The 5,645-nt window shown below is 36.8% G+C and overlaps 1 long non-coding RNA gene across 2 annotated transcripts; it reads left to right on the top strand.

Annotated features, from left to right (window-relative positions):
- The first annotated feature begins 222 nt into the window (after positions 1-222).
- LOC134285084 (uncharacterized) lies at positions 223-5,359 on the top strand. 2 transcript variants are annotated; one of them, XR_009996130.1, is made up of 3 exons: positions 223-566; positions 2,846-4,050; positions 5,235-5,359. It is a non-coding gene; the product is annotated as an uncharacterized LOC134285084 (long non-coding RNA). The 2 variants fall into 2 exon arrangements; XR_009996129.1 differs by having other exon boundaries at positions 5,193-5,354.
- The last annotated feature ends 286 nt before the right edge of the window (positions 5,360-5,645 follow it).

Consider the following 5,645-nt stretch of genomic DNA (forward strand, 5'->3'; position numbering starts at 1 on the left):
GTGCGTACGTAAAAAAAATTAGCCCAGGTGAAGTTGCGTTGGAATCTGAAAATCGGTGAAACGGGCAATAAATACACAAACAATAAATAGCAAAGCATTGTTGAATAGAAACGTCAAATGATGTTTGATCGTATTGGTGCGTACGTAAAAAAAATTAGCCCAGGTGAAGTTGCGTTGGAATCTGAAAATCGGTGAAACGGGCAATATGAGCAGCTTTTTTTTGAAAACACTACTTGCAGTTACCGATTCACATCCTGTTGTTCGTTTACTTGTGACGTCATCGTGGACCAGCCCATAGAGGTAATCACGTTCAAATGTATGCGTGCCTTTTTTGTAGATGTAGTTGTGAAACTGCGAGGAAAATATTTGCACTCTTGCCCCGGACGTTAGTTTTATCGTTATTTACCCGTTTTACCCAAATCGATTGGGTAATATTTGCATATGCAATCTGAGTAGCCTTTCAATCGGCGTGCACTTTTGTGTGAGGAAAAATTTGCGCTAGTGTTCGTGTGTTGAAATGTCACTTATCTCTATAACGTTATACAAGGTGACAACACGAAATTGCAGTTGCCCGGATAAAAAATAACCATTCATTACATGGTAAATCTAGGGGCAAGACACTGTGCAAACAAGAGTAACTCTGAGAAATTCTGAGTAACTCTTTTCACCAATGATCGACGAAATTTGTTGAAAAACACCCCTAAAACTGCAAGAAAGGCGAGATATCGGGCAATATTGTTTTGATTTTGCGATGAATCAGGCAACACCCAAGCAAAAACGGGAGCAATCCGGAGGAATTCTGAGCAACTCTGTGAAGGAAAATGTACTCTCCAGCACAGTGTCTTGCCCCAAGTGGTAAATATTATTAACATATGACTGGTTTTATTGTTCACAATAAAACACATAGTAGATATACTGTTACTTTTTACAATAGAAATCAAGCCCATATAGTTCGTACAATAAGTGAACATTAGCTTTATTAGTGACTAATTGATTCTATTGTTTTTCAATAGTTCTATAATAATTTAAAGTTACTATCAGTAAAAATTAATTTAAGTTGTTTTTATATAGTTGCAAAAGTGCCTGCAAAGTTCTCATGGACTTTTTATTAAAAAAGAGTTTATTTCTCAATTACACTTAAAACAATTCGTAACAAATAAATAACAATAAACACTATTGTTGCTTGGATCATGTTTGTATAATCAAATACAAAATCACTTGACATATTTTTTTATAGTTTTCGTTTTAAATTTGAGTACAGTAGATGTTTCGGTTATCGAATGTTATTCGCCAAAACTTCAACGACTGACAGATGTCAAGCCGTGTTGGCAGACGAAGCTCTCAATGAATAACTGAGGAAGTAGTTATAGAAAACTAGCTGAAAAGCAGGTTTTAGCAAAGCGAGGACGTTACGACAAGAAAAAGATGAACAATGATTTTTCTAATGTTTTCCAATAAATTAAAGGAATCTAGAAAATAGTAAACTACCATTGATAACAATACAAATACAATTTGTTTAATGGGGTCAATTAAACCGATGTTAAAATAAACATGCAATAATATTTGTTGTTATGTAAACAGATTTCGCCTTTGAAAAACCAAAGAATTCATATTTCTCGGTAACATTTTTCTTCAGCATTTACAGATTCTAATGGCCACATGAATTGTGAACGATTTATGGTATGAATCTTGGGGCAAGACACTGTGCTGGAGAGTACATTTTCCTTCACAGAGTTGCTCAGAATTCCTCCGGATTGCTCCCGTTTTTGCTTGGGTGTTGCCTGATTCATCGCAAAATCAAAACAATATTGCCCGATATCTCGCCTTTCTTGCAGTTTTAGGGGTGTTTTTCAACAAATTTCGTCGATCATTGGTGAAAAGAGTTACTCAGAATTTCTCAGAGTTACTCTTGTTTGCACAGTGTCTTGCCCCTACACGCTTAGATCAGTTTACCTTTTTTCCAAAAAGTGCACAACCGCAAATATGCGTAAATGATACTCAAATATAGGTTAACAAAACTCAAATATGGGTAATGTGGACACACATATGAATAATTGTAACCCAAATATGGATTAATATTACCTATAAATGAGGTTGTGCACTTTTCCAAAATATGAGTTTTATTTACCCATATTTGCGTAAAGTTTACGCAAATTTGAATAAAATTTACCCATATTTTAGAAAAATAGGTAAACTGATCTTAGCGTGTAGGTATGAATCATACGACCTGAGGCTGACTTGTGATATTTGGCAGTTATTTGAAAAGATTGATGATAGATCTTATCAACAGCTGCCAAGCAACACATACCAGACAGACATCAGAGTGTTTGACTCTTATCATAAAATGTGCATATCATTCTGGCGGCTGTTAGTGCTCGTAAATGCTGGATATAAATGTTAGCGGGAAATATAAATTCTATGAATTTTCAAAAGCGAAAACTGCTTACAAATAACAACAAATATTATTGTATTTTTATTGCAACAAGGATTTATTTGACGCCATTCAATTAATTGTATTTGTATTGTAAGAACAATGAAAAAACATTAAGATATATGGTTTTCTTTTGAAAATTGCCCTAAAAAAGTCTCATAAAAACACAATACATTCCATTGTTTTTCGCGAAAAAGTGTATGAAAATTTTCTCAAAATTTTATGGTTAAGATACATAACGACCACCATTTTTTATTGTAAAAGTTCCATTTACCATTCGCCGGATGGTATAGAACAATAGGGGTGATGGTGAGTGTGCTGTTTTAATTACAATACGTTTAATGGTAAATATTTTTCGAAAAAATGGTGTTGTAACAATAAAATTTATCGTATTTTTATGATATTTTTTATCAGGGTGATGTTCTATTTTGTCGGATTCATTTGTTTTATCACATGGTTTATGTGAGGAAAAATGTGCTGCAATCTAAACTAAAGTTATGTTTTGTGAAATGTTTTTAGGTATCAAAATAAAGTTCTAAAAATCTGAAAAAAATCATAGTGGCTCAGAAAAAGCTGCACTTTTGTTTAAAAATATAAAATTATTGATTTTTTCTAAATTTAAAAACCCAATTTAACGGTCGACCAGCAAAGCGAGCGAACCCTTCTGTCAAATCAGCGCAGACGCGTCCCAAGCAACACGACTTGTTTCAAAGCCAGTACCAGCAACATCAGTGCAATTTATTCACTGTTCTAATTAAGGACAACACAACACAATTGATTCTCTTTGAAACGCAAAAAGCGCAAATTTTAAATCGTTATGCAACATGAGCCAGGGAGAATGATAAAAAAATTAAAAAAATATATTCAGACTCAAACCATGGACACCAGGAGTATTAACCACTCACCTTACATACTACACCAGAAGCTCTGTGAAAGATTTGCTGCTCAATGCACCATAAAAGCTACTGAAGTTACGCGTTACTTCATTGTACCGTCTTTGCCACAAGTTAGAAAGCTGTCAAAATGAAAAGACACGCAAGTTCTCCGCAACACATTTGGAACCTAATCTGAACAAACAAACTAGAGTAAGATGTTTCATGTGTGTTACATAGCACATTTGCCACTTGTGAGGAATATGTAAGCTCCGCCTCCATAAATCGATGTTAAATACGATGTTATTTGTAATTCCTATGAAACCAAGCTGCAACTTAACGATATTCGGAATTTAAATGCAACTCAACTGACAAGATGGAAGTTGCGTGCGCTTTTATTGCAACTCTTCTAGACCAAAGCATAGAAAACCATATTTTGGATGATGTTGCAGGTGCTGCTTGGGGTACCTCTTCCTATAGGTGAATTCAGATGACCCCCAATTGTAGAGGCGCTAAGTGAGATAAGGTGAAAATCGTTTGTTTACATCAAAAATTCAATTTTTCGTTTTCAAAATTAACTCATATTTTGCCTTGGTGGTTGCTATTTTCCATTGGTAATGGCATCTATTATCATCAATCTCGATGCCCACGGCGACAGACACCGGATTGACCAGCTAACAAAAAATCCGGAAGATTGCCCGCCGGAGGCATAGCAAGAGCTCCTCAAATTAATCACATAAGTTGTTCGTAAGTACCTACCGGATCTAAGAGCATCGCCACGGGAGTCCTCATCGCTATTCCTATTATACCACTCCTTGTCGGGTGCTATTTTAGGATAGCACCCCACCTTCCCACCAGTGGTTTCTATTTTGGGTTTAGGGACTTGAAAAACATATTGATTTTCCACCGTGCGTTTCTAAAAGTGGTCCTTACTTTTTATCGGACGTAGTACAAACTGAAACCAATTAAATATATCCTTATGGATTTTGATGAATCCTGCATAAAACCACAAAGGCATAAAGGGTCAGAGACAAACACACGCAACACTTCTAACATTTCGTCACAGACAAGCAGACGTCTCCGGTCTCCCTCTAGTCATTTCTTATCGTTTTAGTTTTTAAAGAATATTCAAATGAAATATTCTGTAGTTTGTAAATTGTTCGCAGACGGCGCTCATATAATTTTTGCTTCTGTTTGACGTTTGCTCACTACCGGCACCTACTGAGCGTTTTGTGAAATAGCGTGTTTGGCATTGGCAATTTCTTTCAAGTGATACGTTTGCTATTCAAAATCATAGTCGCGGAAACATATTAACCTAATCTAAAAGGACTGAGATTGGCCAATAGAGTGGCCAATTATAAACTAGGTGACAATAGTGAGCGAAAGTAAAACTTGAACAAAAACGCTGCAAGCGCCACAGATGGGCAGTTGGCCAACTATTAAATTTTTAAATAAACCGTTGAATCGGTGAACGTGGGAATTATTAGTGTTGCGTTTGTTTGTTTATGAGTTTATGATAGGGTTCTGGAAAGCATCCAGTCACGTAAGACAAAGTGCATCAATATTCACCTCATGCTTTATTGGTCCATTGCTGCTCATTTTCCACACTACTACTCAGCTCACTTCACCGCAAAAGATAAATAACGAAAATGACGTCACACAAACCATCGGAATAGCAACTCAGTGCAATATTTGAGTGGGTCCCCAAATGTGGAAACCCATCGCTAATCCCATGTCGCGTCCTTATTTTTCATTCCCGTTTAGATACCACCGGTGTGAACATGGGTCCCTATTCAGGGCCCGGAAATAGGGATAGGGACCCAGATAGGGACGCCCGTGGCGATGCTCTAAGCGCATCTGAAAGAGAATTAGATTTTCTTTTCAAAAAGTGCTCGTTTGTTTCTCTACGATGCGGAATTCGATATGAAAAGGTGAAAAAAGTGCAGTTTGCCTATGCTGCGCAATGGCAAATTTTGGCGGAGCCCCTCTTTTCATAGGTTTCTAATTCCTGCCACCAGATGCGGAGGGATCGTTAGCTTCCGTTGGATTTACCAATAAGGCAATCCATGAGACAGATACGATCAGCTGATTTTTTTTGTTTACCATGTATTTTTGACAATGGATTACTGCACGAATTTATACTGGCCTGCTTACTCTCACATGAAATTTGACGTTTGAGTGGTGTCGGCACCTCTAAAACGTCAAATTTTCTGTGAGAGTAAGCACAGCGGCGTCATGGTCGCATATTTTTCCGCAGTCAAGTTCGCAGATTGTGAACAATCCTCGGTACTCACTTTACGTAATTTATGTTTAGTCCCTTACTGTCAGAGCTGTCAGATCAG

This window comes from Aedes albopictus, chromosome 1, assembly GCF_035046485.1.
Source record: "Aedes albopictus strain Foshan chromosome 1, AalbF5, whole genome shotgun sequence".
NCBI lineage: Eukaryota > Metazoa > Arthropoda > Insecta > Diptera > Culicidae > Aedes > Aedes albopictus.